Raw genomic sequence first — 14,502 nt, 5'->3', positions numbered from 1 at the left:
ATTGAAAGAAACCTGCTTAAAGTCTTTTTATGCTGGGCATAGCAGTATCAAAGGTAAACAATCGGCCATTTTAGTGAGCGTATTAAACATCTAAAGTATTGCTGTGACCTGTGGAGAAGTAGAGCTAGAATTAGCTGCGCACCCCTCCCATCACAGTCCACAACAACACAAAGCTCACCATTCCAGAACACTTGTCACACCAGGCGCAGTTTCCTGGGACAAAAGCCATATAAAAACCAGCGTTCGCGAAGAAATGTCATGAATATCTGAGAATTCCAACTTTGCTTTAGTTCACTTTTCAAACCAAGTAAAACATTAAAAGAGTATAAAATATATTGGGCCGGGATTTTCTGGCGCCCCAGTCAGAAGCCCATTGGCTTGCGATGGGACCAGAAGATCCCGGCGGCGGGCGGGTGCAGAAAATCCCGCCCCTAGTATTTCAAAGTGCAATTACAAATATACATTAAGACAACCAGGTCACATTAACCATAAATTCCAAATTACTACATGTTTAATTAATTCATTCAGTAATAAACATTACGGTAAACTGAACAGAGGAAGAGTCTTGTTCAAAATCTTCTTCCAAGCTCAGTGTATTTAGGTCATTCACACTTCAATCAGGTCAGTGCTGGAATCGTGGCTCTGATTTTTATGCTGCTCAAGCCACATTCTGAGTTCCAAGATCTTGTATCCCTCTGGTCCCCTCCCTCCTTGATACACCACTTTCTGACATGCAGCCTTTCAAAGTAAGCACTATTGGCAGCGTTGGAAGACTTGTCCATGGTGTTGGTGACCACAAGGCAGCTGGGTTTATCCATGTTTGTCAGACTAGCTGCTTTCAGTCGGTCTTCCAGATTGCAATATCTTAGCATATCATAGGGAGCATTAGTGCTGACCCAGCCATCAGAAGGGTGGGCTTCCTCAATGTAGGCTAGGAGAAAGTCTTTCATGTTTAAATATTGGGCAGCGACCTGTTGGAAGGACTTCAGGTGCATCATGAATGGGTTCAGTGCTGCTCCCAAAGTTAAGAATCAGTAGCCTTGCCCCTCAGCTGTAATCGAGCAGTGAAGGTGCCGGAATGGTGCTCCAATGTGCTCCAGCAGCACTACACTGCTGCTAGTGGACAATTAAACAACTAACTGGAAGAGGAGACTCCACGAATATCCCCATCCCTCAATGATGGGGGAGCCCAGCACATCAGTGCAAAAGACAATGCTGAACCATTTACAACAATCTTCAGCCAGAAGTGCCATCTCAGCCTTCTCCTAAGGTCCCCAGCATCACAAATGCCAGTCTTCAGCATTAGATTCATTCCACGTGATATCAAGAAACGACTGAAGGTGCAGGATACTACAAAGGCTATGGGCCCTGACAACATTCCAGCAATATAACGCTGAAGACTTGTGTTCCAGAAGTAGCTGGGCCCTTAGCCAAGCTGTTCCTGTACAGCTATAACACTGGCATCTTACCTAGCAGTGTGGAAAACTGTCCAAGTATGCCCCATCGACAAAAAACAGGAAAAATCCAACCCAACAATTACCACTGATCACTCTACTGTCAATCACCAGCAAAGTGATTGAAAGTGTCATCAACCGTACTACCAAGCAACACTTAGTCAGTAATAACTTGCTCACTGATGCCCAGTTTGTGTTCCGCCAGGGCCATTAAGCTCCTGACCTCAGTACAGCCTTGGTTCAAATATGGATAAAAGAGCTGAACTCCCAAGGTGAGGTGAGAGTGACTGCCCTTAACATCAAGGCAGCATTTGACTGAGTGTGGCATCAAGGAGCCTTAGCAAAACTGGAGTTAATGGGAATCAGGGAGAAAACTCTCTGCTGGTTGGAGTCATATCTAGCACAATGGAAGATGGTTGTGGTTGTGGGAGGTCAATCATCTTAGTCCTGGGACATCGCTGCAGGAGTTCCTCAGGGTTGTGTCCTAGGCCCAACCATCTGCAGCTTGACCTTCCCTCTACTCTATCCTAAGCTCAGAAGTGGAGATTTTCACTGATGATTGCACAATGTTCAGCAGCATTCATGACTCCTCAGATGCTGAAGCAGCCTGTGCCCATATGCAGCAAGACCTGGATGACGTTCAGGCTTGGGCTGATAAAGTGGCAAGTATAATTCACACCATAGAACTGCTAGACAATGACCGTCACCAACATGAAAGAATCTAGCCATGTCCCCTTGACATTCAATGGTATTACCATTGCTGATTAGCCCCCTATTGACATCCTGGGGGTTACCATTGACCAGAAACTGAATTGGAGTAGCCATATAAATACTGTGGCTACAAGAGCAGGTCAGAGTCTGGGAGACTAACTCACCTCCTGACTCCCCAAAGCCTGTCAACCATATACAAGGCACAAGTCAGGATTGTAATGGAATACTTTCCACTTGCCTGGATGAGTGCAACTCCAACAACACTCAAGAAGTTTGACACCATCCAGGATAAAACAGCCCACTTGATTGGCACCTCATCCATCACTTTTAACGTCCACCCTTTCCACCACCGTCGCAGAGTGGCAGCAATATGTACCATCTACAAGATATACTGCAGCAATTCACCAAGTCTCCTTCAATAGCACCTTCCAAATCCACGACCTCTACCATCTAAAAGGACAAGGGCAGCAGATACATGGGAACACCATCAAAAACCTGGAACTCTCTCTCTAACAGCACTGCGGGCGTACCTACATCACATGGACTGCAGCGGTTCAAGAAGACAGCTCAGCGCAACCTTCTCAAGGGCAATAAATGCTTGTCTAGCCATTGACGCCCACATCCCATGCCCTTGTAAAATCTTCCAATTGTTTTACATGTTCTGATGCATATTGTACAAGATATGCATCAGCTAATACTATGGGTAATGAATAAGCACATGCTGGGAAATTTAACATTTTTCTTCTTTTGGCAGCCAGTGACTGCATGGAACATTTCCAGTCCAGGTACAGCACAAGTAGATAACAAAGCTCTTTCTCCTCTTCAGCTAGTACATGAAATATACCAAGCAGCTGAAATCTTAAATTCAAGAAGTTCCTGGGAATAGATCAAATCCAAAATCATCACAGTATAGAAAATTAAAAGGTTAGATATTGCCACAATTTTAAAAATGGGTTATAAAAATCCCTAAAAAAAAATCTTCAAACTTCAATTATTTGACACTTTTATATCAAACTATAAAATGCCTCAAAACTTAGCAGCAATTGTCTTTTTAAAAAGGTGAAGGCAAATAAAGAAACAAAAGTACAGGCCTATTGTCCTCCCAGTTGTCTATTGCATTTTAATATCGGGCTGTATCTCATACAAAATTTGTCACAACTTCTCAGTCTTGTTGACTAAAATGTTGTATTCATGTAGAAAATCACAGCAGGACTGATTGATATTTCAACAATCATCAGGAATGAAAGTCACCAATCAAGAAGTTCAAAAGAATCAAACCAAAAATGGACAATGAGAAACAACTGCCAATAAAAGAAAAGGTTTGCTTAAGAGTAAACTTGTTGCACCTCAATTTTATCCTAAACAGCCTGCTAAACATAGATTCTAACTTAAGAACATAAGAACTAGGAGCAGGAGTAGGCAATTCAGCCCCCTTGAGCCTGCCCCGCCATTCATTACGATCATGGCTGATCTAATTTTGGCCTCAACTCCAATTTCCCGCCCTCTCCCCATAATCTTTCAATCCATAACTAATTAAATCTATCTCCTCCTTAAATTTATTCAGCGTCCTGGCATCCACTGCACTTTGAGGTAGTGAATTCCACAGATTCACCACCCTTTGAGAAAAGTAATTCCTCCTCATCTCTGATTTAAATCTACCACCCCTTAGCCTAAAACTATGGCCTCTCGTTCTAGAGTGCACCAGAAGGGGAAACATCTGCCCCACGTCTACTTTGTCTATCCCCTTTAGCATCTTATATACCTCAATTAGATCTCCTCCCTTCCTTCTAAACTCCAGTGAGTATAGGCCTAAACTGCTCAATTTCTCCTCGTAAGACAAGCCCCGCATCTCTGGAACACATTAAAAATTAACACATTAAAAATGACATGTTTCACAATAACACAGTTAAAATTATTGCTGGTGTCCTTGTGGACTTTCATTAATGTTAATACTCAGAGGTCGTGCCTTCTCTCAAAACCCTGGGCTGATATATTCGCAAAGCTAATAATCCTGTCACGTGAATGGAGCTGTCAACTACACCTGCTACCACAATTCCCAAGTGCTACAGTCTCAGAGCACAATAGGATGATTCTCCCAATGCAACTGGAAGGCTGCTTCATCTCCTGCTTCTTTCTGATCTTATTTTATTTTATTTTTCCACAGTTGAAATTGAACTAAAGAATGAATATATAATTTATTTTTAGTTAAGTTTTGGATTTTCATGATTTTTCAAATATTTACACTTAGTTCATTTGAGGAGCAAAAACACCAGCTGTGCTTTCTTCTGTTTGCAATTTTTGATTTTTTTTTTCCAGTGCCAAATTTAGGGGGCAAGCAGCTGACCATGGCCCTAGGCCATGGGAGGATTCCACCAAGCAAAGGTAGGTCATGACTTCAGAATAATGGAAATGTAAATTTGACTGTTACATCACCTTAAGATGGCAAAATCTAGGTTCATGGCAATGTACGATTTTATGCAATTATTAATCTAAAATGGCATCTTTTTTAACATTTGTTTAATAATTATTATGGTGTTTAATTCCAATTTCTAACTTTATATTTGGTTGGTAGCAATATATATTTGTTCTCACACATTTTCGGCAAAATTCATTAGAATGCAGTAGTGATTTGTAAGATGCCAATTATTGCTTTCAATCAACCAGGTAACGTTTAAAAATTTTCAAACCCTGAGTTGGACTTGATTATATAGTTGTTTAGGCAAGGCGCTGGGGATAGCTGGCCCAGCTGAAACCAAACACTAAACACAGTGTTTGAAGAACAGGGAACAGGGAAAACTGGCGGGAACGGAAACCAAGACATTGGTACCATTCATAATAATGTAATAATTAGTGAAGAGATTTTGTTAGGGGTAGTTCAGGGGTAAATTGGATTGGAACAAGAAAAATAAAATGCTTGTGCACTACGGCTTTGGTAGGTAGCCAAGGAATAGTATTTTGGTGTAATAATCTATGATAGCTAATCCAAGTGGATAGCCAACATCCCTAATGATAGACCACCTCCGTTTTTCCATTAAAATCAAGTCAAATGTTGCCTTGATAACTTATTCGTTAGTTTTTACACTTAACAGCCTCAATGGTTTGAAGAAAAACAAGTGGCCAATCTTTTCATTAATCCCACCTTCAAATGAATGCAAGAACCCAAGAACATCAAGGGAAGAGATAAGTACTTTGAAAGGATCTAATACTTCCTTAAATTCTCATGTTTGATTCTTGCGACATTAACACATAGGGGTGAATTTTATCATTTGAATTTCCACTTTTACAAAAATGACAACAGAAATTGGAACAACTACACAAAAAGAATACAGAATAATTTTTCTTTTTGAGAGCCTGAACTTCAATTCTGTGCCACTGAATGATTGGGCTTGTTTTCAAGGGTTTCCACAACAGCACTACATCTATTCCTTAATGAATCCTGAGTATTTCTCCATTCTTCTCGCACAAATAAAGTAAAAACTATCACTTGTGTTCCGTAATCCATTGAATTTAATATTAGGACCCAATTTAAATTTGCATTAGTTGGCGTCACTATGTCACATTTCTGTGATTTCAAGGAGGCAAAATGGATATTATTGGGATGGGAGGAGATAGAGAAAGACTAGCACATCCCTTAATAAAATTATATCAGTCATTTTGCAATAGGGCACACTCTGTCCCTCTATAGTGTAATGCCCAGTAAAGACCTGTAAAAATGCTTTATTCTCTTCAGCTGCATTTCCCCTGAGTGTGTTTGTGTGTGTAACTGGGTTAGTGAGTGCCATAGCATTAGATTTCAGGTTTTCATGTAAATAAGCAATGCTCTTTATTTAAACGCATGCTGGTTATTCAAATTGTCCACACACTCAGGGGTTAAAAAACACACTCATCTTCCTCTCAAAAGTTTATTGATAGTGGACAGTTTGGAAGGGAACAGGGATCTCAGCAGTTCTCTCTCATTCTGTCTGTAACAGTAGCAGTACCATGGAAACCTGAGCCAGTGCGAATGGGGAGAAGAATATCATCCACTGTTTGCATGTCCTGAATTTGTTTTCAGGTGATGGACTGCTGCCCAGATGTAATTTTGTGTTCCTGAAGCATAAGTTGACCAAACTTATTAGAAAGTTTTGCATAGAATAGGTTGGGGTGGCAGAATCAGATGAGAAAGCTTCAGCAGTTAACAATCACATCATAGATATAAAAACAAAAAAACTGCAGATGCTGGAAATCCAAAATAAAAACAGAATTACCTGGAAAAACTCAGCAGGTCTGGCAGCATCGGCGGAGAAGAAAAGAGTTGACGTTTCGAGTCCTTGGACTCGAACTCAAGTTCTGTCGAAGGGTCATGAGGACTCGAAACGTCAACTCTTTTCTTCTCCGCCAATGCTGCCAGACCTGCTGAGTTTTTCCAGGTAATTCTGTTTTTGTTTTGTTAACAATCACATCAGATGGATACAGAAGTATGAAAACAAGGAAGAATAATTGCAAAAAAAGTCACAGTCTCAGGCAACACTCCTGATCTGATGACAACTCTTTGAGGTTTGGGGTCAGATTTTCAGGGAGGAGGTGGGGATCGTGAGTTGGGTTCATTTCCAGGTGACGAACCTACCTCCAACGCAAACAGGGAACTGATCGACATTTTTATCGAAGCATAAACCAAATTGATGAGGGGTTGTGGGTGACAGCCAATTGCAAACATATGAATTAGGAGGGGGAGTAGGCCATTCAGTCCATCGAGCCTGCTCCACCAATCAATAAGATTATTGCTGATCTGAGTGTGGCCTCAATTCCACATTCCACTTACTCCTGATAATCGGTGACTCTCTTGTTAGTCAAGAATCTATCTACACCTGCCTTAAAAATACTTAATGACCCTGCCCCCACCACTCTTTGGAAAAGAGAGCACCAACAAGCAATGACTTCTGAGAGAAAACATTTTTTCTCATCTCCTTAAATGGGTGACTCTTTATTTTTAAATTATGTCCCCTAGTTCTAGTCTCTCCCACAGGGAAAACAAACTTTCAGTATCCATCCCGTCAACTACCCTCAGGGTTTTATAAGGTCATCTCTCATTCTTCTGAACCCCAATGGATACAGGCCTAGCCTGTCCAACGTTTCCTCATAAGATAACCCCCCCATCCCAGGTATCAATTGAATGAACCTTCTCTGAACTGCTTCTAACACAATTATATCCTTTCTTAAATAAGGAGACAACAATTGTACACAGTACTGCAGATATGGTCCCATCAACGCCCTGTACAACAGGAGCAAAACATCCTTACTTTTATATACCATTCCCTTTACAATAAACGACAACATTCCATTTGCCTTCCTAATCACTTGCTGTATCTGCATACTAACTTTGTGATTCATGTACCAGAACAAGTGGTTTAGTGTTATTTCTGACCCATTTATTGCATTCACTTAAGGAAGTTCACTATAATTGGATGTTAAGATACACATCCAAAACATGTGAAATTTCGCCCTTAACTCCCAATAGCTATTGGAAAATGATACATGCAGTGATGCAGCGATGTTGGTTTGCACTGGGTGTAGAACTGATTTTTTTTTGTTCTGCCTGCTCCCTTGAAGGTTTGCTGAGGTGTAGTTCCATAGACATGGACTGACATCAAGTACTCCACCCAAGTGACCCTTTATCATCAGTGTGCCTAGGGCAGAGTACTGTACTGCTTGACACACAATAAACACACATGCACATTTTCCACAGCTATCAGAAGCAAGAACTCTGAATGACTTCTCTTAAACCTTAAAATAAATTTAAAAATCTTACATCTGCACATATGTAGGAAGTATGTTAATATTCCCTGCTTCATCCAACTTATCCCACACAACTGTTAGGACATGTATAACAATATACACTCCCTATCTGTGTCAGAAGACAAGTTCAGATATGAGCTTCACCATGACCCATCTATCGGAAAATGATACATGCATTGATGCATGACCCATTCATACACAAAGGACAGAATTTTCTGTTCTGGAGTCTAAACCCTCCATTTTTACAGTCCCACCCTCCATGGGAATCATAAAGGGTGGGACAGAAAATTTAATGGGCAAGCAAAAGATCCATTGACTTTGGGCAGGGACCAGGAAGTCCTAGCCTAGGTTTGGTGGCAGGCGGGATAAGTGGCGCATTTCCCGCTGGGTCGTGTGGCAGGTTCTTGCGCTCGATTGTGTGCTTGGAACCTCATTCATTATGCATCGGCGAGCAGCTTTCCGAATCACATGGTGGGGTGGGCACTGTTTCATCTGCCCCGCTGTCACCTTATGGGGTCAAAGGTCCTGGCACCATATTTAAATGCACACACATAGTCACTCTCTGTAGCCCAGCTGTGTGGTCTGTGCATCCTGAGATGGCCCCTGGAGAAAGAAGCAATGCTCCCCCAGATTCAGCCATCACTCTCTGGTGGCTCTCCTCAATGCCATCTGCAAACACTATGATGTTCTCTTCCCAAGGGTTGGAATCAGGAGATCCACAAAAGTCACCTCGCCAGCCTGGGAGGGGGTCATAGTGGAGAACTGTGCTGTTGGCACTCAAAAAAGAAATGTCTTGCAGTGCATTTGATGAATGATCTAATCCACTCCACCAGGGTAAGTCAATCTTCAGCTTACTCCAAGTTCACACTCTCATAATGGCATCAGACACTCAAAGGGTTACACTCCACAGGGATCTCACAATATTAGCAGAGGAGACATCAGCACCGAATGGCTCATGCAAACTTTAACATCACCATCATTTTATCTATCATCCTGCACAAACAGCATCCTCAGCTCTTACTGGAGAGGGCTCAGCACACACAAGCATGCATGCATGCATCCCAACCTTTCCACCATCCCAATTCATCACCTTTCAACTATTTGTCTTCATGCAGGCCAAGCTGGCCTACAGCAGGAGAGATCCCAGATGGTGGACATCCAAGAGCTTGCACCTCTTGAGGAGGAGACAGCCGGGCTGGCAGGGGGTCAGGGATCACTTCTCTGGCAAAGGCAAGATCAGCATTCCCCAGTATGGATGAGTCTTCCATCATTTGATCATATCCAGATATTTACAGTGAGTGACATGCAAAGTTGGATTTGGCCTGCTCATGAACAAAATCTATCTTCGTTCTCTTACAGGCACCAGCTTGCAAAGACACATAACAGCTTGGTTCAAACATGTACAAAAGATCTGACCTCCAGAGGTAAGGGGAGAGTGACTGCCCTTGACGTCGAGGCAGCATTTGACTGAGTGTGACATCAAGGAGCCCTAGTAAAACTGGAGTCAATGGGAATCGGGGGGAAACTCTCCACTGGTTAGGGTCATACCTAGTACAAAGGAAGATGGTTGTGGTTGTTGGAGGTCAACCATCTCAGTTCCAGGACATCACTGCAAGAGTTCCTCAGTGTAATGTCTTCAGCCCAACCATCTTCAGCTGTTTCAACCTTCCTTCCATCATAAGGTCAGAATTGGGGACATTCTCTGATGATTGCACAATGTTCAGCACCACTTGCGACTCCTCTGATTCTAAAGCAGTCCATGTCCAAATGCAACAAGACCTGGACAATATCCAAGCTTGGGTTGACAAGTGGCAAGCAACATTCGTGCCACACAAGTGCTAGGCAATGACCATTTCCATCAAGAGAGAATCTAACCATCACCCCTTGAAATTCAATGGAATTACCATCACTGAATTGCCCACTGTCAACATCCTGGGGGTTACCATTAACCAGAAACTTTTTTTTTCTTTATACTTTCATGGAATGTGGGCATAGCTGGCAAAGCCAGCATTTGTTGCCCATCCCTAAATGCCCTGTACAGACCTTGTTAGGTCATTTCAGATGGCAGTTAAGAGTCAACCACATGGCTGTGGATCTGGAGTCACATGTAGGCCAGACTGGTAAGAGTAGCAGATTTCTTTCCCTGAAATACATTGGTGAACCAGATGGATTTTTACAACAATCGAAGATAGTTTCATGGTGACCATTATTGAGATTAGTTCTTATATTCAAGATTTATTAATTGAACTTAAATTTCACCATGTCCCCAGAACATTTGCCTGGGTCTCTGGATTATTAGTCCAGTGATATTACCACTATGCACCATCTTCCCGAACTGGATTAGCCATATAAATACTGTGGTTACAAGAACAGATCAGAGGCTAGGAATCCTGCAGTCAGAAACTCACCTCCTGACTCCCCAAAGCCTGTCCGCCATCTACAAGTCACAAGTCAGGAATATGATGAAATACTCTCCACTTGCCTGGATGAGTGCAGCTCCAACAACACTCAATAAGTTTGACTCCAACCAGGACAAAGAGGTCCACTTGTTTGGCACCCCATCTACAAACATTCACTCCTTCCACCACCGACGCAAAGTGGCAACAGTGAGTACCATCTACAATATGCACTGCAGGAACTCATCAAGTCTCCTTAGACAGCACCTTCCAATGATCATAACCATCGACAAGGACAAGGGCAGCAGATACATGGGAACATCACCACTTGCAAGTTCCCCTCCAAGCAACTCAGCATCCTGACTTGGAAATATGTTCCTGTTCCTTCACTGTTGCTGGGTCAAAATCCTGGAACTCCATCTGTAACAGCATTGTGGGTATACCTACACCACATGGACAGCAGCAGTTCAAGAAGGCAGTTCACCACCACCTTCTCAAAGGCAATTAGGAATGGTCAATAAATGCTGGCCCAGCTAGTGACATTCACATCCCACGACTGAATTTAAAAAAATGGTCTGGCCAGCCCATTAGCCCCAGTCCCCATCAGCTGAGGATCCACTCGATGTCTCCTCCGCTACTATAGTGTGTACACTGCAGAGTGTAACCCTTTGAGTGCCTGATGCCATTACGATAGTGTGAACTTGGAGTAAGCTGAAGGTTGACTTACCTCATTCATCAAGTGCACTGCAAGTCATTTCCTTTTTGAGTGCCAATGGCATGGTTCTCCACTGACCCTCTCCCAGGCTGGTGAGGTGACTTTGGTGGATCTGCTGGTTCCACCCCTTGGAAAGAGAACATCATGGTGTTTGCAGATGGCTTTGAGGAGAGCCACCAGAGAGTTAAGGCTGAATCGTGGAGGAGAATCCATTCCGCTCACTTGCCCCATCCACCATCACAAAGGCACACACCTTGGTGGGTTGTAGATCTAGATTAGGCTCGGGGTCACTTTCTGGAGAACACCTCACTGACAAGTCCCCATCGCAGTTGGAGGCAGTGATAGCCCAGGCCTCTGGCAATCAGAGGACTGCTGGTGAACAGGCACCTGCTGAGTCCGAGTCAGATGATGAGCCTCTGGAAACAGCCATAGTACAAATACGGGCGGAGGGACATCAGGCAGAGTTGTGGGAGGCAGTCAACAGACCAAAGCGAAGGATGAAGGGGTCTGTCCACATCCTATTTGATGTTGTGGCTCCGACATGCCTCGAGGTGATCATGGGAAAGGTGGCGACCGCCTTGGAGATCTTGGTCCAGCAGGTTCTGCAGGATTTGCGCTTGGGTCTTCAGTCCATCATTCTAGACATAGATGGGACCCTTCAGTGGCTAGGAGAGAGGGGAATGAGGCACCTTGACTTTCCTCCAGGTCCCCTTCTCAGGAATCAGGCAGGGGCCTTGGGCACCCAATAGGAGGGGGACTATCAGCTGGACACCCCAGGGCCATCTACCCAGGGGCTCTGAGAGTGTCCAGCTGCTTCTAAGCTACTGTGCCTGAGATTCCATCACCTCCAGCCTCACAGGCTGAGGAGGGTGCAGCTGTCCCACAGCAGGGGACCCAAAGCAGGCTGGGGGCCTCAAGGCCATACAGACAACATGGCATAGCAGTCAGCAGGCTGCCTCCACCTCTGCTGCATATGTCGGGGATGCACCTAGACGTAACGGTAGGGTAAGAAAAGAGAGCACAATGGTGGCACGGGTGTTCACTCACTGTATATATCATGCACCTTTGTAAATACATTTTGAGTTCATGATAATGGTCTCACCATGTGAATGCTTCTTGCATATGAATCAATGTGCCCTCTTATTGCGAGGCTAACCCAAGCTCCCACTCCTTTGCGTGCCTCGGATTCATGTGATGTTTAGCAGACACATGAAAGTCACTTAGCCCTTGTGTCATGTAAGGGAGATGTGTCCAGCCATATCCAGAAAATCACTGGACCATTGAGATTAGAACTTTTAAGCCTCGCAAAACTTCATGGGGCAGAATTTTATTGTCTTGCAGGCGGGCATGCACCCGACCCAATCGGGCGTAAAATTGCGCACAAATGATATCGGGTGAGCGTACTGTCGTCATTGCACACTCGCGCAATACTTCGGTTGGTGGCTTGCTCAGGTACTGTAGCCACACCCGCCATTAATTAACAGGCCACATAAGGCCCTTAACAGTCCAATTGACGGCCATTTTTACATTGCCCGTGCAATTTCGTGCTCGTCACATGGGCAAAACAGGCAGGTGGCCAGCCGACATTTTCAAAATCCTCATCCCCGGGTGGGATAAAAAGGGTCAGCAGCATTGCCATTGTGAGTAGTGAGGAGTTTTGGGGATAGTTTGCTGCTGGTTGCTTATTAGTAGCTGTTCGGGGCTTCATTCTCAGCATTTCCAGGTTTAATTTTAGGACTTATTGGTGTCTCCAAGGCCTCTGGAGAATTCAGACCGTGTGGACCCTTCCAAGTATCAGACAGCCCTCCCTTACCCTGGTAACGGGGATTGTGGTCTCCGCTGGAGGCACCTCCTCTGAGGTGGAAGAGAGGGGCAGAAGGGAGAGGAGGCCAGGTGTCCCTCTCTTCCAGGGGAGGGACCTGTGGAAGGAGAGACACGGGCACAAGGGGTGCAGGGCCAGCGGTAGTCCAAGGTGGAAGGGGCCACAGAAGATGCCACTATCCTGCTGCCAGGGTTTACAGGCAGCAATGCAGCTATCTCAATATATCTGAGGTGCAATGCCGAAGGTTGTCAAGGGAGACCATCACCTCCATTTGCCAGAGGATTGGGCCTGAAATCAGCTCTGACAGTGTGTGGGTGGACACCCCATGCCAGTGGCCCTGAAGGTCTTAGTGGTCCTCAACCTCTATGCCTCCGGCTCATTCCAAGGGGCGGTGGGGCATCTGTGTGGAGTCTCCCAATCAGCTGTCCGAAGTTGAGTCAAGCTGGTGACGGAAGATCTGTTCAGGGGGGTCCTGACTTTTATTCTTTACTGGACGGAATCGGCCAGCCAGACTGAGCAAGCCAGAAGCTTTGTAGCATTTGCTGGGTTCCCCCAAGTTCAGGGAGCAATCGACTGCACACATGTGGCCAGCAGGTCAGCCGGGTGCCTTCATCTACAGGAAGGGCTTCCACTCCATGAACGTGCAGATAGTGTGTGACCACAGGACGCAGATTCTGCAAGTCTGTGCAAGGACCCAGGCAGCTCCCGTGATGCTCTTCAATGCTCCATCCCGACTGGATGACATTTCAATAACATTTGCATAAACATCCCTGAGCTTTAACCCCAGACCAGTATACATAATGCCAACATAAATTAACATAAAGTCATCCGTGACCTGTCCCTCTTGTGCTCAAGGTGCCTTAAACTTACGTTTGCAAGTGCTACATCTTGGTGCACCCCCCCCACCCACCCCCCCCACCCCCCCCACCTCATTGGCACCTGCATTGGTGACAGCCTACTGACCCTGCTGTCTTGTTGGCTTTGTTAACCTTGGTGGTCGTCCTCTGGCCAGTGGAGCCTGTGCTGGCCCTGCCTGGGAGGGAGCGGCCAGTGCCACAGCTGGCACCTCCCCGACAGCAGCAGTCTCATCCAATGCCACAGTCACTGGCAGAGGGCAGAGAAGCTGCTGCCATCATCCAGAGTGTCCTGAGAGGAACCTGAAAAGACAACAGGTAATTTGTTTGCCAACGTCAGGTCGCTCTGGACCTCCCTGCTCACCATCGATGGACAGGCACCTGGCTGGGATACTGGGTGCCTCATCCATCTCCTACACGGATACTGACCTTCTGAGGTCAGTGCTTGTGTGAGGGCTTGCAGGTCCAAGCACAAAACCAAGAACCCCTGATTCTGTTCCTGGAGCTGCCGCTCCATGAGAGTCGCCACTCTCTCAATGGAGGAGGCATTGCGCTCAGCCATGACGGTCAACGCAGTGCTGATGCTCCGCATGGACTCCTCCATCATGGAGACCATGGCATGCAGACCATTTTGGATCTCCACCAGATCCTTCCGCACATCTTGCTGGACATCCAGCATCCGCCATCTAATGGATGACTCCAGAAGCTCATCATCAGGCTGTGACTGTGCGTCGTCCTGGTCCCTAGCAGTCCTCCGACTGCCAGTGCCCTGGGC

The 14,502-nt window shown here is 45.1% G+C and overlaps 1 pseudogene; it reads right to left on the bottom strand.

Moving 5' to 3' along the window:
• Nucleotides 1-606: 606 nt before the first annotated feature.
• Nucleotides 607-11,264, bottom strand: LOC121276068 (annotated as a pseudogene).
• Between the last annotated feature and the right edge of the window lie 3,238 nt (nucleotides 11,265-14,502).

This window comes from Carcharodon carcharias, chromosome 3 (genome assembly GCF_017639515.1).
Source record: "Carcharodon carcharias isolate sCarCar2 chromosome 3, sCarCar2.pri, whole genome shotgun sequence".
NCBI lineage: Eukaryota > Metazoa > Chordata > Chondrichthyes > Lamniformes > Lamnidae > Carcharodon > Carcharodon carcharias.
Note: the sequence above shows the minus strand (reverse complement) of the source record. Positions and strands in the feature narration are given on the sequence as shown.